This window comes from Anser anser (genome assembly GCF_964211835.1).
Source record: "Anser anser genome assembly, chromosome: 1".
Classification (NCBI taxonomy): domain Eukaryota; kingdom Metazoa; phylum Chordata; class Aves; order Anseriformes; family Anatidae; genus Anser; species Anser anser.
In genome coordinates this window covers 135,880,342-135,901,767 of record NC_139720.1, presented here as the reverse complement: position 1 = coordinate 135,901,767, position 21,426 = coordinate 135,880,342, and the positions used below count along the sequence as shown (strand labels likewise).

Below are 21,426 nucleotides of genomic sequence, written 5' to 3'. Positions count from 1 at the left end.
AATCTCGAGGCCTCTCTTAGTTCTGTAAAGAATAATTTATCGGCGCTATCATCCTGGCCAGGCGGTCTGTAATAGACTCCCACAACGACATCCCCTTTATTCGTTCGTCCCTTGATCCTTACCCAGAGGCTCTCAACTTTGCCATCGCCGACCTGAAGTTCCACACAGTCCAGCCCCTGCTTCACATACATCGCCACCCCACCACCTCGCCTACCCTGCCTGTCCCTCCTGAAGAGCCTGTAACCATCTATCGCAACACCCCAGTCACAGGACTCATCCCACCAGGTTTCGCTTATGCCGATGATGTCGTAGTTGCGGGACTGGGCCAGGACTTCTAGCTCATCCATTTTATTCCTCATACTGCGTGCGTTCGTGTAGAAGCACTTCAGGTGCGTCTCCTTACACTCAGCACCTTGTGGATCTGCCTGAAGGACCTCACTGGCACACAGCCCCTCTGATTCTAGCGTACCTTCCCTTAGGTCTTCACCGGCGTGCCTGGTTTTAGCCCCTTCCCCCTTCGACTCTAGTTTAAAGCCCTATCTATCAGCCCTGCCAACTCCTGACCAAAGATCCTTACCCCTCTCCGAGAGAGGCCCATCCCATCCGGTGCCATCAGGCCCTGTGTAGCATAGACCTTCCCGTGATCAAAGAACCCAAAGTTCTGCCGGTCACACCAGTCTCGAAGCCACGAGTTTATGTGAACAGCACGCCTTTCAGCTTCGATCCCCCCTATCGGAAGGACAGAGGCAAACACAACCTGCGCCCCTGATCCTCTAAGTAGTCGCCCCAAATCCCTAAAGTCTCTTTTGATCGCCTTCGGACTTCTCGTTGCTACTTCATCGCTACCAGCCTGAAAGACCAGTAGCGGGTAGTAGTCAGTGGGCCGTACCAGGCGCTTGACTTTCTTGGCGAAGTCTCTCACCCGAGCCCCAGGGAGGCAACAGACTTCTCTGCGGGTTGGGTCCGGTCGGCATATCGGTCCCTCTGTCCCTTTCAGAAGGGAGCCCCCCCATAACAACAGCCCTTCTTTCTTTTTTGAAGCAGGATGTGGCAATGCGATGTGTAGGTCGCCTTGTCTTAGGCGCCCCCTCCAACTGGGACGGGTTTTTATCTACTTTGTCATTCAGATTGTCTTGTTCTAGTCCTTCATATCGATTATTTAAGGGTAGATGAGAAGGTGAGGTGGGCAGAGAGAGGGCTCGCCTACCACCCCGAATAGGCACCTGCCTCCATTCCCCCCCTTGATCTAGGTCTCCTCCCGCTGCCTGGCAGGAGAAGGGAACCTCCGTCTTCTGCATAACAGGAGACGCCTGTGCTGTGGCAGGCTCGTGAGCCTGCCTCAGAGAGGGTAGAGTGCACCTCCACCAGTCAATTTCCATCTCCGATTCCCTGATGCTCCTGAGCCTGTTCACCTCCTCCCGGAGCACCGCTACCTGGCTGAGCAGTTCTTCAACGTGGGTACACCTCCCACAGGCATACCCACCACTGCTGTCGGAGACCGACAGAAGGCTGGGGCACACTCTTCAGCCCAGGACCTGGACGGCTGCGTGTTTCCCGGAGCCCTCCGTCTGAGTAGCCACCCTGGTGACCGTGGCTGGAGATGCCGCACGAGATGCGGAGGCCACGGTTTTCTGCCTGGTTGATACCATGGTCAGGTTCTACGCAAGCAGGTTACAAGCACGGAAGGGAGAGGCAGCTGCAACAGAGCGACGATGGGTCCCCGCCCTTCCTGCCCGCGCTAACTGCCTCAATGTTTCAATTCTTGTTGAAATATATATTTTGAGGAAAATGTTCCGTTCATTTCTCATATGAACATCCTTGCTTTACTGCTAGTAACTTGTCAGAAAACTTTCACTGCCACTGACGTGTTATTTATGGTGCCCAAAGAGTTAGTTTACTCAAAAAGTTATAGTGACATTTAGTAGTATTTAATTTTCATAAATAATTGCCATAAAAATCTTACAATACCAACAACTTATTTAAGAGACATGTGAACATGGCACTAGGGATGTGGTTTAGTGTTAGACTTGATAGTGTTAGATTGATGGTTGGACTTGCTGATCTTAAGGGTCTTATGCAACCTAAATGATTCTATGATTCTATTATTTAAATAGACTAAATAGTTATTATTTTCCTCATAGCCTGTGTGGGAAATGCAGAGTTAATTGTTGTTAACTCTCAACTTTATGCTTTATGTACTAACAGAGATCCTGTTGCAATTTACATCATGGGACTGTGCCTCATTCCAGTCAGAGACTCTGAGACCTTTGATTTTATAGCCATTTTTCTTTATTTTTAGTCAAAGACTTTTTGAACTAGTCGAAATCTGTAAAACTCACGTCAAGTCAAGCTACCCAAAAGCTTTCAAATTTCTTCAGTTTTCAAATCTCGTGAAAGTAGCGGATGTTGTCTCTTGGGGGAGGCTTAAAGAAAACATATCAGATGACAAGTGCCACTTCCATCACTTAATGTGACATGAACAGATATCATGAGATACAGGATCTTCCACAGATGAGTTGTAGGTTCTTGAACAGACCAAAATAAAAACTTAAAATTTGCTTTCCCTTGCCTTATATTTCCAAATATTTATTTGTTTATTTTTTTATTCCCCTACTGGGAAAACAGCTGGAAAATATTTTTAGGATAGAAATTAATACCAGCCCTTTTATAGCAAAAGAGTCTCAACCTGAAAGCATGAATCTGAAAGCAGTCACTAGTGTGCTTAATCCACATAAGCAGATTTGTTTCTTACTATAGTGTTTAACATCTTTGATGGACTCCAGTAACTTCCTACAGCCCTGGATTATTTCGTCTTTCCCATAGCATTTTATTTTTCCATAAACTTGCTAGGTAACCCTTGAAAAAACCTTTTCCCACTAACTAAATTTCACACCATAAATATTCCATCATTATTTTCCTGTTTACAAATGCAGGGGTTAAAAAATACTGTGATAATACTTTTTATGTTTTTCAGCTGCAGCTGCCCAGCCTACCAAATAGACAAACACATATTTCCTGGTCTTACTTTTCTTCTGCTGAACCTCTTTCCTTCTTTTTTTTCGCATTGTTTTGTCCAGGTAGACTTTAAGCTTGTGGATTTATTTCCATTTCATTTAGAATAGTTATGCAAACTCAGCAGATGTTGATACAAGTTTGTAAATCAGGCATCTGCATAGAGCTATACATCTCCCTGACGTTCCCTGAAGTTTATCAGCAGTTGCCTTTAGAAGGAATTATGTGAGGAAAAAATTCTGCAAATAATTAATTGGCATAATTATTCATTTATTTATGTACTTTATTTCTGGACATTAAACATTCCACATAAAATTCCTGATTTTCAGATTGGTCTCTTATTTATCTATTTATTTATCTATTTATTTATCTATTTATTTATGTATTTATTTATTTATTTTTTCCACCAATTTTTTTATTAGTTTTAATACAGATATATATTTATATAGCATAAAAGCTGGAATATGTCTCATTAGGAATAAAAGGAACAGCACATATGTTGACAGCCAAGTACAAATAGATTTGTATTTAAAAATATAAGGTCCTAGACTACCCAAACTGGTTTGAAGTCTATGTAATTCAATACATTTAAGCAATAACTGAAGTCTCCTGTTTACACCAAACAAACTTTACCGTTGTCACTATAACAAATCTACAAAAAAGTCCTTGAAATACACAATTACTGCTTCTTCATCCATAAGCACTACATTTCTAGCAAAATTATCAAAGCCTTACGGTCTGCTGGCCTCATAAGGGCTCTTGAGGAGCTTGTGGAACCAGCTCAATTGAGAATATGTGGTTCCATTTCTGGCATGACTAATGCAGAGTTGAGAAATGTGCCAAGCATCATGCTCTTGAGGGCAGAGGGAAAAAGAAGAGAAAGCTAGAAAGAGCCCAGAGGGGGAAGATCCAAGCAAATGAATACCACTGAGCCAGCAGGCTTCACCAGAATAACATTTGACATTTGCAGAGCTGTAATGTTAGGAAGCCTGAAGCAATATTGAAGCCCCGATGCTCTAAGGGGAATCACTACTGGAAAGCAAGCAACAAAGCCCATGGGAGAGAGGTTGAAACACGGTCGTGAAAATGAACACGCTGACCACATCAGCCCTTATGTTGTACAGGGATGTACAGGAATGGAAGAAATTGTGAAGGGCATCTATTTTTCCAGTAATGAAAGTGCAAGGTATTTCAACTTACATAAAAAGTAGGTAGCCTTTTGTGAGGGGCAAGAAAATACAAAAACATTTTGTCAGCCACTTGCCCTGTGAATTTCACTCTGAAGTGTCAATTACTGCAGGGGAACAACTGCCAACAGCTGGCGCTCCAAGTCTGGCTTCTTTAAGTTGTAATAACTTGATAAAATAAGGTCACCTGTGTTGCTAGAAAAGATGTTATGCAATTTCTCTATCTAAACTACCTTGGTGTATATGAAACATAATTCTCTTCAATGGAATGATAATTTGTAGCAAACTGACATCCTCAATGTCAAAAGGGATAGTCTGGTGATTGCCCAGTTTGAACCACCATTGTTTGCTTTCCCTCTTTTTTCATTCCTCTTTTGTGTCTGCTCCTGAAATGCCGTGTACCTTGGGAAAACAGATCCTTATTTATAGTGCTGCAAAGATATTAAGGCTGTTAAACTGAGTGAGTCCTTTAAGGTTCATGACCAAAAAGGCTGACAAAGCTCTCACTGTCTTCCTCCCTTGGAGAGAAGAAAAAAAAAATAAAAATTTTAAGTGCCTTTTGTTCTAGAAGATGATAAAAACTGCACTACTGAGTACTGACAGTAATTTTCTGTCTCCAGTGTACTGCACAAGAAATGAATTATATGATCCTGTGACAACTTGCTTTCTACGTGGCTGAAGGTAACATAAAATGCTGTAGGATTTCAAAGGAGTTTAACAGTTGCTCAGCTGCAATGCAGGTAATTTGAATGAATTATCGTGCTTTCAATATGCAGTATGTAGGCATGCTCCTTCATATGAAGCTGGTCAAGGTTATAATGTGATGCAATGCATCATTTCATAATCCAAACCTGTTATTGGACACACTGACTGAAAGTAATTTGTATTTTGTAGTGTTTTTTTAAGGAGCTTATGCAGATTATGGTCACCAAATTACTGTGTTCCTCTCTTAGCAATTCTTTTCCCCATTCTATACAGAAGATTCCTAGCCCTGTTCATGAAGTCCATGTTGCCTCTTAGCTAGACAGACATATCTGGCTAAGTTTTGAGAATTACTCTGCGTACACATAGGCATAAACATGATAAATACACATGAGGGCATGTTTATGCTGAGGAGTGTGCAAGCTTTTTTTTTTTTTTTTTTCAGACTATGGGATAGTAAGTTTCAGATCGTATCAGTTTCTACAAATACAGCAAATCATAAACTGCCTTTTTTCCTCACTCTCCCCAGATTATCCTTGACATCATAAATCACATGGGTGTATTCTAGTTTTCAGGCAAAAAATGTTATTACCCAGTGATGAAAGACAGTGACCATAAAATTAAATTACTAAATTTAAACATCTATGTTATTACCCTATTCCTGGAAAACTAGAAATAAAAAATTGGAAACTACAGTTTATTACAGGAAGAAAAGCAAAAGCAAAAGAAAAACAAAAACACAAACAACACTTTAATATCAGTGTTACTGTGTCACTGTCAAAGTCATTCTGAATAAGAAGTGTTGGCAAGTAGAAATGAGTAAAAAGGTAATTATTCCTGTATATGAGAATTTGTGTATATATATTTTTTGTCTTTAACTCCACAGTTTCATTAGACTCATAATTATACCAGTGCTATATAAAGAAATGATCTACTAAAAAAGATAGTTTTGTATTTATTTCTGTATTGCTGACATTTCAAAATTCCACTGAGAACTGATCTTCCCTAAAAGTAACTGTTCTGCAGTAACTTATCTTAATTTCCACAAAAGATAGTATCTCCTCCAAAGCTTGCCTTTTGAATCTAACATTCATATTAAGGAACCACACCTATCAACCTCTTTATTAGTATAACCAGTGAACTGAGGCTAGTATGAGAAATTTCCTGCCTATCTCTGAACATTCTTGTTATTTAAAATATAGTTGCTAACAGCCACAGAACAAAAAGTATTTTGTAAAGCTTGTAAACAGGGGAAAGTTTTTTCTTCTTAAATCTATGCCTGGAAGCATGAAATTTTTGAAATAAATGCAAACTCTCTTTTGGTCAGCTATAACCATGCATGATGTGACACATCATGCCCAGTTCCATCAGCCATGTCAAGAGATGGGTTTGGCACATAACTGAATGAAACAGCAAGACAGAACAGATTATAGAAAAGAAAATGTTGATCTGCCTTAGTAAAGCACCTCAGGGTAGAGCAAAAATAGACTTTGTTGTGTGCCACTGGCAATGAAAACTGCAGTGTTCATTGTTTGTGGAAAGGATTTTGCTGATGATAAAACCAAACTGAACACTGAGATCTCTCTGCAGAGCCTTGAAAGCACTGTAGGCAACTTCACATAATGGAATGGAATGGAATGGAATGGAATGGAATGGAATGGAATGGAATGGAATGGAATGGAATGGAATGGAATGGAATGGAATGGAATGGAATGGATGGGATGGGATGGGATGGGATGGGATGGGATGGGATGGAATGGAATGGAATGGAATGGAATGGAATGGAATGGAATGGAATAGAATAGAATAGAATGGAATGGAATGGAATGGAATGGAATGGAATGGAATGGAATGGAATGGAATGGAATGGAATGGAATGGAATGGAATGGAATAGAATAGAATAGAATAGAATAGAATAGAATAGAATAGAATAGAATAGAATAGAATAGAATAGAATAGAATAGAATAGAATAGAATAGAATAGAATAGAATAGAATAGAATAGAATAGAATAGAATAGAATAGAATAGAATAGAATAGAATATTCTTGCTAGAAGGGACCTACAAAGACTGAGTCCAGCTGTTAGACTACTTTGGGGCTGACATAGAATCATAGAATCATTAAAGTTGGAAAAGACCTTCAAGATCATCTGGTCCAACCATCTCCCTAACACCCACTAAACCTTGTCCCTAAGCACCATGTCCAGCTTTTCCTTAAGCACCCCCAAGGACAGTGACTCCACCACCTTCCTGGGCAGCCTGTTCCAATGCTTAACCACACTTTCTGAGAAGAAATTTCTCCCAGTTTCAAACCTGAACTCCCCTGGTGCAACTTGAGGTCACTCCCTCTAGTCCTAACTAGTGAGTTATCTGCAAGAAGAGGCCGACCCCCATCTTCTACAGCTTCCTGCAGCAACATGTCACAGATGTCACAGTAACTAATGCAGCATGTTCTGTGCCTGGATGCATCATTTTAGGTTTTAATTACTATCGCACAGGTTGTTTTTTTGTTTGTTTGTTTGATTGATTGTTTGCTTGTTTGTTTGTTTTTAAGAACAAGAGTATTACACATATAACCAAGTGGATAAATGTATTTGTTGTGCATAAATAATCTGCCTAATTTTGTCTTGTTTTAATATCTCTTTAGTTTGTGATAGTTTATGCACTGCTGGTGGTGTTAGAACATTAAACATCACCAAACAGTGGCACAAGGTATATGTTAATTGCGTGTAAGTTATAAGGAGAATCCTGAACAATTCAAAAAGATGTGGATTTGTACAGTCCATACAATGTATACTTGTTTGCACTGCTGGAGTGGTTAAGTATAACCCCCAATGGATATTATTGCCCTTTAGTTAGAATGTAAGGGTTTCAAGCACTCACACTGAAGGCAATGTGTAAAAATCCAATATGCTTTCTAACAATGGTGCGTCATTGCTAAAATCCTAATAATAATTATGCGTCAGCTTGCTAAAGAAGTCATGGGGTTTTTGTTGTTGTTTTTTGTTGTTGTTGTTTTTTTGTTTGTTTTGGTAGCATGCATTTCTTGCTCTAGGGAATTGCATGAGAATATATGAATGTACAGATGGATCCAATGCTTGTAGGATTGCATTTGAGAGCCTTGATAAGATAGAGAAAAGGGCAATCTGTTGTAGTTTCATTCTTGCTGCTGTTAAGAAATGACAGAAGTGAATTCTATTCAGACTTTATTTGTACTGGTCGCAAACACAGTTGGTTTTCTCCAGAAAACAGCTCAGAAAAAAACTAAACTGAAGTGTCCATGTTAGTGTTCTTGTTCTCAACAAGAGAGCACTTTTGAAGAATCTATTCCAATAATCCTTCTAAGAGTGATGTTTTCAAGTTTGCAGTGTACCCTGGGGTATAAGCAGCATGGTTATTCAGGGTCTAAAGTGAATCAGGTAACTAACTTGCTACTCTAGATAAACAAATCCACATATTGATTATACATTGTAATAAAAATGAGTTAATTTAATACAAACAGATGGTGAAGAAAGGCTTGAGGTAACTTTGATATATATATATATATGTGATATATATATATATATGAAATATATGTATATATAAAGAACAGAATCACATTTTCATGTAGCTGAAGCAGACGAGAAAATAATGCATTTGCAAGATTCCCAGTGGGGAAACTTTTATTTCCTTGAGTAGGTGTCATCACTCAATGATTTTAAAGTGTTTTCATTTAGAAGGTATGTAAATAAATAAGTAAATAAATAAAAATGTTAAATTTTGGAAGAACAACACTATGTACAAATAAGTAGGGCTTGTGTATGATGCTTTAGTTGGTAAACACAGTTAGCTGAAACCAGCAGTTCCTACACGATACCTTCATATTCCTGATGTTGTCTAAAATGAGAAAACACAGCAAAATGACCAGCTATATAGATTGTTACATCTAAATATTTCCCTTGAGTTTACTCAATTATACTCAAGAATATGTATATAATAATATATATTATTCAAGAATACATTTATAAAGGAAAACTTTAGATTTCCTAATTTTTACAACTACATAAATTACAGGAAAAAAGTGAACAATTTCTATTAATATCTAGAACATCCAGAATGGTTGCTGTCAGGGCCCTGAAGGCACCTCCCTAGACCTCCCAAGTCTAGGGATTTAGCTGTATGTGTTCAAGGCCATCTCTGATGTATTGCTACTGTCTAGCCTTGAATGAAACAGCTGTTAGAAAACAAACCCATAGTGCAAAAGAACTGTAAGACTTATTGCTGAGGGCTTCCTGCTTTTGTTTAGATGCTACATTTAAGTTTGGACTCTCACCTTTGTCCTGCTGAGCATGTTACAGCTATGCCCAGGCCTGGCAACGTATCTTGCTGATCTGGAGCTGGGCCCTAATATTGGTCCCATGGTGGACTTATCCACACCAGAATGTCATAGATATCAACAGTCTGAGTTTTCTTCCCCTCATGGTAGACAAACCAACACACATGCTAAAATAAAGCTTTGCAACATAACTTATTGAAACAAGAAGTAAATAAAGGAAATACACAATGAAGAAAAGTATACTTTGCCTGCATTTCCCCCAGGCTAGAAATCATTACAGTTTTCATTGCACAAACTTTACTATGACTGACACTCCAGAAGACTTTTTCTTCAAAAACATATACATTTTAATTTAAAACTATATACATATTATCTTTAGAAGGAAATTCTTCACTCAAGGGATGGTGAGGCACTGGAGCAGGTTGCCCAGAGAAGCAGTGGATGCTCCATCCCTGGAGGTGTTCAAGACCAGATTGGGTGCAGCCCTGGGCAACCTGATCGAGTGTGTGGCATCCCTGCCCAGTCCGGGGGGTGGTAGAACTAGATGGTCTTTAAGGTCCCTTCCAACCCAAGCCATTCTATGGTTCTATGATCTGCAGAAAAACTGCATACCTCAATTCATCTTGAAGTTACATTTCTGTCCTTGATGATTTCATGTTGAGATGATGGTTTTCACCCTTCTGAACAATTAAAAACACTTTTAAGAGAATGAAGAAAAAGAAAACACTGTCATATATACTCATTTTATGATCTATTACATGACCTGATCTACTGATCTAGTATGCATTTCCATCATGTGAATTCAATGCTGTTTACAAGATCTTTCTAAACAATGAACGGAAGTCTTTATTTATTTTATTTTATTTTATTTTATTTTATTTTATTTTATTTTATTTTATTTTATTTTATTTTTATTTTATTTTATTTTATTTTATTTTATTTTATTTATTTTATTTTATTTCTCCTACTGTTGTTTTACATGAGGATATATAGAAACAAAACCATGGAACACTATGAAATATCATATGCCATATTCAAATAAAAATTTCAAATCTACTTTTATACAGATATGCCTATTGGGTGCTTTGGGTAACATTTCCCCTAGGCACATAGGGTTGAGTCTTAATAATTACTTATAATTACCGTTGAATTAAATTTCCACTAGTGACTGGCTGTATATTATATTTTCTATATATTAGCTTTTGTATTAATTTGTGCAAGTAGATCAAACTTCTTTGAACTTTATAATCCATATAGTGCTCTTCCTTATTCGTCTGTCTTTACCTTTGGTGAAGCAAATGGAAAACAGTAAGTCAGAGACAGAAGCAGCTGAGCAGCAATTATACAAGTGTTGTCTTTCTACTTCAAAGTGTTCATTCAGAGTGCTCTAAGGACTATTATCTCCTATGCATCAAAAGTGCTTCCTCACTGCCCAAATACTCCCTTTCTCCTGTCTTCATATCTAGTTCTGACTAGAGTGGTTGACAACATCATTCCAAATTAAAGGAAAAAATAATTAATCCAAACACTATATCAGACAACAGCATATATTCAGACAGTTATCAAAGAGCCACTACCTTGCCAAGACTGGAGATATTTCTTTTGCAAGCCGCTGAAGGTGATCGAGGCATATGTCCTGGCATCTGGAAATATGTTTAATTCAAGACATACTCTGCTGAAATGATTTTTAAAATCAAATAGAAATCAGAATCAGAAAATTTATATGAGTTTAATAGCTTATAGTTCAGTGATCAGTCTTTATGTATATTTATTATTATTTTATTTATTTCCCTAACCATTACTCATCTATTTTGGTTGTAAGCATTTTGGACAGTAATTCTCTCAACTCTGTTTCAATATGCTGAGTAAACGGACCTCTATTCTGACACAAATTGCATTAGTACTGATTACATGTAATAAATATATTTAAATTAAGTTGACATATAATCTTAAAAATAAAATTCTAAAAGCATACTGGTATTTTTAAGCAGATACTTCTATAATTCTGAAACTCATTAAACCTGTTTTCTTATAGATTTGCTTTATGAGACTGGTACCTGGAATAACCAAGAATTTATTAAGGCCTCTGTGAAGTCTTCCCTAGCATGACTATCCCTAGTCACAACAGTCCAGATGGACCAATTCATGTAAATATCCTGTTTAGTCATTAACAAGTCTTCATAATTTAAATCAGTTATTTCACCACTAATAATACTCAATATAAGTCTAGAACCTCAGATACTAATACTGCTGAGGAAGTTCATACTGCTGACAGGGAGATGTAAGATATGATGTAAGAATGTGAGGCATTGCTTATGTCTTGGAGAGAATGAGAAATAAGAATAAATCAATATGTTTCTTTAATAGGAAGCTGATATCAGATGGAAGCTTAGTTCCAAATTTTGGGACTACTTGATCAGACCCAAAATCTCCCAGTGGGACTTCTTTTACCTAGGTGCTTATGGACACTGTTGCATTCAGACTTCACCCCAACAAACATTCAAGACCCGTAACCAGAACAATCATACAGAACCACTGAAACCTTGGAGAATGTATTAACATAAAATTCCCTTATAATAATGCTTGGTTTTGTATAGTTGGTTCTGAAGAACAGGGATATATGTACAGTTCATAGAATCATAGAATCATTAAGGTTGGAAAAAAGACTTTCAAGACCATCTGGTCCAACCATCTCCCTACCACCAACGTCTCCCACTAAACCAGTTCCCTAAGCACCAGGTCCAACCTTTCCTTAAACACCCCCAGGGACGATGACTCCACCACTTCCCTGGGCAACCAGTTCCAATGCCTGACAACTCTTTCTGAAAAGAAATGTCTCCTAATTTCCAACCTAAACCTCCCATGGTGCAACTTGAGCCCATTCCCTCTAGTCCTATCGCTAGTTATCTGTGAGAAGAGGCTGACCCACATCTCACCACACCTTCCTTTCAGGTAGCTGTAGAGAGCAGTAAGGTCTCTTCTGAGCCTCCTCTTCTCCAGACTAAACAACCCCAGTTCCCTCAGCCGCTCCTCACAGATCTTGTGTTCCGACCCTTCACCAGACCCTTTGTAGCCCTTCTCTGGGTACATTCCAGGGTGTCAATGTCATTCTTGTAATGAGGGGCCCAAAGCTGAACACAGTACTCAAGTTGCAGCCTCACCAGAGCAGAGTACAAGGGAACAACCACCTCCCTGGTCCTGCTGGCTACAGTATTCCTGATAAAAGCCAGGATGCCATTGGCCTTCTTGGCCACCTGGGCACACTGACGGCTCATGTTCAGGTCAGCATCAATCAGCAATCCCAGATCCTTTTCCTCTGCACAGCCTTCCAGCCATTTTCCCCTAGGCCTGTAGCATTGCATGGGGTTGTTTTGACCAAAGTGCAGGACGTGGCACTTAGCCATGTGGAACCTCATCCCATTGGCCTCTGCCCATCTATCCACCCTGTACAGGTCCCTCTGAGAGCCCTCCTACCTTCTGTCAAATCGACACTTACCCCCAACTTGGTGTCATCTGCAAACTTACTGAGGGTGCACTCAATTCCCATCAAGTCCAAATCATCAATAAAGATATTCAAGAGGATGGGCCCCAACACCGTCCCCTGGGGGACACCACTCGTGACCGGTCGCCAGCTGGATTTCACTCCATTCACCACCACTCTCTGGGCCTGGCCATCCAGCCATTTTTTAACTCAGCAAAGAGTGTACCTATCCAAGCCATGGGCTGTCAACCTCTCCAGAAGAATACTGTGGGAGACTGTGTCAAAGGCTTTGCTGAAGTCTAGGTAGACAATGTCAACAGCCTTTCCGTCATGCACCAGGCAGGTCACCCAAGTCATAGAAGGAGATGTGGTTGGTCAGGCAGGACTTGCCTTTCATGAACCCATGCTGCCTGGGCCTGATCCCCAAGTTGTCTTGCATACATTGCATGATTCCATTCAAGATGACTTGTTCCATCACCTTTCCTGGCACTGAGGTCAGGCTGACAGGCCTGTAGTTCCCCAGGTCCTGCTTACCACCCTTCTTATCGATGAGCATCACACTAGCTATTCTCCAGTCATCTGGAACCTCCCTGGATGACTATGACTGATGATAAATGATGGAAAGCAGCTCGGCAATCACATCTGCCAACTCCCTCAGCACCCTGGGGTGGATCCCATCTGGACTCATGGATCTGTGACAGTCCAGGTGGAGCAGCAGGTTTCTAACAGTTTCCACCTGAACTGTGGGGGCTTTCTTCTGCTCACCATCACAGACTTCCAGGTCAGGAGGCTGAGTATCCCAAGGATAAGTGTTCTGACTTGTAAAGACAGGTGCAAAGAAGGCACTAAGAACCTCAGCCTTTTCCTTATCCTCAGTAGTCATGTTCCCTCCTGCATCCAAAGGATGGAGATTCTCCTTGGCCCTCCTCTTGCTGTTAATATATTTATAAAACATTTTTTGTTGTCCTTAACCATAGTGGCCAGGTTGAGCTCATACTGGGCTTTGGCCTTCCTGATTTTTTCTCTGCATATGCTGCAACTTCCTTGTACTCTCCCCAAGTTGCCTGTCCCTTCTTCCACCAGACATAAATTCTCTTTTTCTCCCAGACACTCAGTAAAAGTTCCCTGTTCAGCCATGCCGATCTTCTTCCCCGCCAGCTCATCTTACGGCACATGGGGAGAGCCTGCTCCTGTGCCTTTCGATGGAGTTTGCTGCAGCCTAAGTGACAACTAGAGCTGACTCCACCTGTATTATTATTTATAGTCCTTTTTTATGATTACTCACATGGTTAAATTGTGATCCTTATACAAGATTAACTGGCTTTCTCACAAAAAGCTTCTGTTTTCTTTAATCTGATATCACATCCATTCTGTATATTAGTCATAAATGCAAGTATTTACAGATAATTTGTTCATATCTCATGGACAGTACATTTTCTTATATTATGTAAGTAATTCTAGGGCCATCTTTGTACCACCCATCAGGGTGTATTTTTCTACAGCTGCAAATTAATTTCATTATTATTTTATTTATTTATTTATTAACTTACTTGCATACTTAGATGGCATTTTACAGTTTTAATGCATTTTTGGTCATGCATACAGTAAAGTTCTCAGATTTATCAGGCTTCTTTGACATTCAATTTACATTGCAGTGTTACAAGTGCAAATAAATAGAGAAATATATACATACATACTAAGATATATAACGTGTACATGTGAGTATTTTATAATTTCTTTCTACTGAAAAATGTTAGTAATTCTTTTCTACTCTTAAACTGCTGATAAATGACATCGTAATATCTAATTATGGTAGAGCAAGTGGTAACTATTAAACTTTTTAACACAAATTTATTTGATTCTCTTCATCTTGCAATATGATTACATATACTCTCACGGTCATTAGGTAAATCATACATTCCAAGCAACAGCAGAATCAGGAACTGATTAACATAGAGGAAAACAGAGAATCTATATTTGCTATTAATTATACCTTTTAAAGTAGAGCAAGCAGAGGATAAACAGCTGTAGGAAAGCCAAGCCAGAACTGGAACCAGGAGTCAGGGATGAGTAAGCGTTTGTCAAGAGTGGAATGAAATGAATGATTGCAACTGCACCCAAAAGGCACAATGAGCAGTCAAGGATGGAATTGTCTCAAAAAGGCAATAGCAACACTACTGATCAGCCTCTGAAAACAGGATTTGGTTGCCAGGGATACTGATAGTGTCAGATGGTTGGGTGCAGACAGATTGTCTAGCTGAGGCCAGACAGAGATCACAGTATCCATGTTCTCATCTTTTTCAGTCTAAACCTTCCCCATGTATCCCAAACACTTCCCACAAAAGTCAAGGTTTCCGTCTTTCTTTGTTGTGTTAGAAAGTGCAAGTACTCAGACAAGCTTTCTCACATCTGCAGCATTTATACAGCCTTTCTCTTTTCTACTGAACAGAAATGAGGAAGATTTTAAATTTTGTTGAGTTCTTATCTCTCCATGAGACTTTTTTGAAACCAGCTAACAAGATATAAAATAATTAGAGAACAGAATGTGGAGAACCAGCAAGACTATCATTATAAATGCTGCTTTTTTTTTTTTTTTTTTTTTTTAGCAAAATTCTGGAAAGAAATTATCTTTTGCATCACAGAAATGAGTATGTGAATAAAAACTAGATTAAGCATACTTGCTTTAGAGTGCTAAATTGCAGCATAACCTCTTGACCATGTTTACACATTTACGCAGCCTGAACAGTCAGAAAAGTTATACTGGTTTGCAGCTTCATAGAACTTTTTTTTTTTTTTTTAAATTTAGTAGAAAGTGATCTACTGTTTAAAGAACTAAGATTTGTGTTAACATTTGGTGGCAAGTAAGTAACTAGGGAAAATATAGGAAATGAAAAAAAGATATAAGAATAACTAAAGTAAATATAAATAAAACATATATGCTCTGTGTGTGTGTGCACGCAAGTACGAGTATGCATGTATATGTATGTGTAAACTTTGTACACCAGTAAAATAACTTAAAACTAATGAAGCAAACATTTTGATTGTGATGATTAATCTTTACAAAATCCTTTATGACTTTATATATATGTATTTTAGTACTTATTTGGGACATGTTGAGACAATCCTAAATTTGCACATTAAATGTCCAAAATAGATTGACCAACTCATCAGACAAATGCAAATTAAACTAAAAAGAAGAAACACTTCCAACATTTTGAAGTGAAAAAGAAATAGTTCAGAAGCCTCCAATTTATTTTTCTTTGTTCATTTTTCTTACAAAAATACTGTCATGATTTTACTTCTCCAGATTGTAGTGGTCTTAAATGAAAGACCATCAGGGAACTAATGCTCATAACTAGTCAACCTGAGCACATGCACATACATTGCTATGCCATGCTGCATATATAATTTGACCTTGAGGACTGTTCTGTGCCATACACATTTCTTGATGTAGGATGAGCAAACCTCACCATGTATTCTGTATCTTGACTGGAGGTCTATCCAGTGCTATACCATCCTAGGGCTCCCAACATCAGAAACTACATAAGATTTTATAACTTGCTATCACCTTTCTGGGATGTAAATAAAATAATAGTTCCTTCTTGAGACAGTTTTTGTGGGATCCAAAGGAAGCAGTGCACTTCTTAGTGCACAGCATTTATGAACTGAAAGATCAGTTATTTGAGAAGATCTAGTAGCAAGAAATTTAGCTTGAGTACCAGAAATTTCCCAAAACATAGTTTCATCAATGAATAGTTTTTCTTTCTCTTTTAACAAATGAAATTGGCAAACAAACAACAATTAATTGTTCTGTAGACATACTGGTAGAATAATACTGAATAGCATTGATAATATTGCTGGAACCTTGACTTGTGCAGTATTCAATGTGCCAGTAGTCCGGGTGCAACACACAGTGGAAAGGCTACCTGACATTTTGGTCCTTTGAGCTCTTAGAGGATTTCTTAAAAGAGGAGAACTTCCTGTCAAACCAAAAGGATGTTCACAAGACAAGCTGTTGTTGCACTGTTAGGTAAAGGCAAGGCCACACAAGTGGTACTCACTGATACTTAGTGGGAGCTGCTGCAGGCTCCTCAGTTACAGGGAGCTGCTGAGCTCATCCGGCAGCCAAGATCTTTGTGCAGCATACCATGGAGCTGAATTCATGCTGTAGGTGCAGCACAGCACAGGCTGTGACTGATCAGGTTTGCTGTGTATGTGGGTCACCCGCTACTCCATGAACAACTGCGATCCAGTCAGTATTGCTACATCCATGAAGACTGTATGAAAGTAAAAACTCTTCTCTCTATTTGACTACCTTTTTTCCATTTGGATTCTCATTAGATGTTCCATTCAAATCTGAAAATTTCCAAAGCATAACACTGAAAAACAGTAGGAGGGAACAACAGTGGAGAGAAGAGGGAAGGTGATCTCCTCCATCCAACCTGGCTGCCTTCATTCTATTTCATATTTTCTGCATCCTCATTTACGTTTAATATTTTCCAGTAAAACCAAAAGTTTATCGGAAGGAAAACACTATTTTATAATCAACTCTGTTGAGAATATAGTTTGCACTGACTTAATCTGAGGAAGATATTATTCAGCAATCTTGACATTTTGGTTTATAGAACCACAGCATGAATTTAGGAAAATAATTATTGATATGCAAGCTTGTAAATTTCAACTATCATTTTGAAGAACCAAATTTGCATAAAATGTTTCCTTTCAAGTGCTTGGTTCTTAAAACAATTTCAAATACCATGTAAACCATTACTGAAGCAAAATTACATTTCAAAGTGCTACACAGTGATCTAGCTGTTCAGCTGTCACTGGCATTAATGAGAGTCACAAGGTTTAAGTCCCTGTGCACCACTTTGAAAGTTTACCGCAGTGTGTCTCCATTAATCACATCACAGAGGAAACATCCCATATCAGCTGTTTTTTTTTATTATTATTTTTTATTAAAGCTCCATAGGTCCATTTAAATATTTAATCCTATTTAATCATTGTACAGAGACCCTCCCTCAAGCGATTACTTGCTATGAAATTTCATATTTATTCATATTATCTATGACATTATTCTTAGTGGAAAGCCCAAGGTAAAATTGTAATGTCACTTGGGACAGTAGAGGTAACTGTAGTTATTTTATGATTTACTATTTTATGGTAACAGCCATCTGCAGTCTACTTATTTGCTTTTGGAATTCATTTAGTAAAGCAATTTTGTTTTCTTTTCTTTCATTTTGTAGGGTAGCAATGTTTGCCAGGAGAACATCTCTGTTTTTTGGATAGTCAGGATGAATGGAAGAGTGGAATAACTGTGCTGATTACAAAACAAGAAGGAAATTTTTCAGGTATCCCTTTGGCAGCATGGCGTGTTTTTTTTTTTGTTGTTGTTTTCTCCCCTGGCATTTTCACTTCACATTAAAAGGCAGCAAGAAAACAGTGTATCTAAGTCTACCTACATCTGTTAAAGGGAAAATGAAAGCTAGAAAGATCCTATTATCCTATGGCAGGGAGGTTGGAACTAGATGATCTTTGAGGTCCCTTCCAACCCAGTCCATTCTATGATTCATTCTACGATTAATTCAAGTACTTAAGGACGCTTGAGATGGGTAAGCAATAGTTATTAAATTCTAAGACAAAAAAAAAATAATCACAAGAAACAAACAGCACCAAAACTATATCTTTTCCCTCCTTTTTCTTACATTATTACATTATGGAAAATGAAACTACAAAGAAAAGATATCATAAAGCAGCAGATTAATGATTTTTTTTTTCTTGGGGAAAACAATGTTAATTACCTGAATATTTCTGCACCAGTAGTAATCACCACTGATTTATTGCCTTGCAATGCATATATCTTCATTGGAAAGTATTTTTAAATATTCACTTTCACAGTATTTGCTAAGCAAATGATGAAGGTATTCTCAGTTTCTTGCAGAATAAACTGTGCATTTATCTTTAATCACTGAGATAAAATCATTTGTTGATACACAGCAGTACTAAGTGTAAGTTTTGTGTAATTTTCTAGATTTTGGTAACTATCCCCCATGTTTTCTTACTCTTATTTGTCATTTTAAAACAAATTTTTTAAAACAAGCTTTGTCAAAACAAGTATTTCAATTGACTATGTGATGAAAACAGGGCTACCCCTCCAGAGACTTAGAAAAAATATACTCCTCTGCTTAATGAAAGGCTTCAAAATGCTTTGGAGGTGGATAAGGCTAGAGAATGAAAAATGTTTCAACACTAGTTCAACACTGTTTAATGAAGAAAACATATGTCTGTAAACTAAATAAATATAGTTTTTACAGTAATTCAGAAAAAAAAAAAGAAACACTGAATATAGTAATTATCTGTATTGATTTGTTTTGGTGTTAGTTCAATTGCTAGTACTGACTATAAGCATATGTCCTTATGGCTGGGGTACTTGGATCAATATTTTACTGGCTGTGAGCACTTTTCCAGGAAGTAAATAAATAAATGCAGCATCAGCCCATGTATTAAATAGTACTGAATAATTTATCAATATCTTCTATTATTGGTTGTCAAGACTTTGTCCAGAAAGGCCTTTTTATACAGAAACTACATGCATACTTTGCTGGCTATGAATATTTTTAGTACAATTTAGTTCTATTTCATCAGTATTCTGGGGTCTTTAGAATGAATATTTTTCCCTTGCAGATCACTTACTGACACCTCCCGAATGATAATTTTCTCTACTCCTTAGGTAACCATATACTATTTGCAAACACTGCCATTGATGGCTCTGAAAATAGTGCTGGTTAGGAGGAATTTTATAGCAAACAAAAGATTAAATTTTTAAAAAATATTTCTAGACAGGAAATAATCAAATTTCATAGTTCTCTCGCCACATTGTTAAAATATTTAGCAAGAAAATTACAAGTCAATTACTCCTACCTGTAGAAAATAAAATGCATAAATAATGTATTTATAATCTCATAAAGAGTAAACTACCAGCCACCAAGATTATTTAAAGCTGAAAGAAGACCACTAAACTATGAAAGACATTGCTTAGGTGTCTAAACCTGGATTTCTTATTGTAGCTGTTTAGCTACCATCCAAATATTCAGACAATAAGAGGATAAAAAGTCGACCTGTACAGTTCCTTAAAAATGTAGGTCAGGTGTTCACTGCCTGAAGAAATTACCTGCTATGTGCTTCTCATTGGATAGAGCATTAGCTCATCAGCAGGGTGGTCATATATCACTGTCACATAGTAGAATGAACGTGGAAAGCATGATAAAAATGAAGAAAGGAATTAGAAACGAGGACAATATCAGGACCTATATTTTAATTAAGCTCCAAAGAATTGTATTGACTATTTTTCAGGGAACTGGGTTAGGTAATGATCTCACAGCAAACCAGTCTTTCAATACAAAAATTTTATCAGTGTTGTTCACAAGGTTAGAGACTAAACTCAGCAGTACTACCAAAATAAGTGTACCATGATGTGTACCTTAAACTACAAGAACATGGTAGGTAAATTAATACTATTATTATACATTAAATTAAAATAGGTTAAATTAAAGAAGCTTTAGAGAGTTTAACATTATGAAGGGGAAGGGAGGATGCACAGAGATCCCATTAATATTGGAACCTGGTCAGTCATACAATAACAGGAAAACAAACGTGGAAAAGACTGTGTGGGGTCTCTTCCTTCCTTCCTTCCTTCCCTCCTCCCTGCCTCCCTCCCTCCCTCCCTTCCTATTTGTTTTACCTGGATATGTGTATTATGATACTTTGGTAGGATTCAGTCCACCCTTGTATGGATGAATACTTTAATGAGTCAGGACTGAGCATGTACCTTTCAGTATTAACTGAAGGGAGAGAGCAAACACTGTGGAAACTCTATGACCAGATAAAGTGAATGAAAGTGAATTACCTATAGTAACTATACTCTACTTTTGTTTTCTTTAATTAATTTCACAATACATTGATCCTAACTTTAATCTGCTTTAAACTATCTGGAATAAGGAATAACAGCACATAAATTTATTCTTAAATTGGTATAAAATCAGTATAGCAATAGTAAAACTTGTTCAAAGCATGTAATCCTCTCTGGAAGAAACTAAGTGAATAATTTTGCTTTCCATTATCTTCATCTCACTGTTTCAGGAATCAGTAGCAGAGGATAAATTTATGACTTTTAAGAAGAATTAAATTTCATTCATTCATTTCAGACTCTACCTAGAAGGAATCTTCAACATGGAAAGTTTTAGTTTTTATTCTGTAGCCTAGCTAATCCTGTCTAACATCTTCAGGCATAAATATTAAATAAGTACCTTCATAACCATTTGAATATACTTTATGGTATATACTTTATCTGATTTTGTACCTCCAAAGCAAATAGTTTTATTTTCTTTTACATGCTTTTGACTTCAACATGGACAAAACTACAACACAATTAATTGTAGTTTTCAGTAGTCATTAATGGCATTGAACTAATTTTTTTAAGTTGGAGGAAGATTGTCCCTGCCTTTTCTCATGCTTGTTACAGTAATAAAACTTCCTACAGCTTAGTGATGTGCACTTACTAACTGTGGTTCACACAATGAAATTTTTAGTAATCAGAAAAGTAACAAGCAATAAGGTTGACTACTTAATAGGTAAGAAGTAATTGCAGATTTTGAGAAAGGCAGTTGTGTTCATTGCTTTCATAGCTCTCCACAAAAGACCAATTATGACCAAGGGTAACATAAAGTTAA

At 37.7% G+C, this 21,426-nt stretch overlaps 1 long non-coding RNA gene across 1 annotated transcript in view; it reads right to left on the bottom strand.

Moving 5' to 3' along the window:
* Window positions 1-15,156, bottom strand: part of LOC310883633 — a 61,931-nt gene extending 46,775 nt beyond the window's left edge. The window contains exon 1 of the long non-coding RNA XR_014573616.1: window positions 14,691-15,156. This is a non-coding gene — a long non-coding RNA (uncharacterized lncRNA). The remainder of the gene's footprint in view (window positions 1-14,690) is intronic.
* Window positions 15,157-21,426: the final 6,270 nt, after the last annotated feature.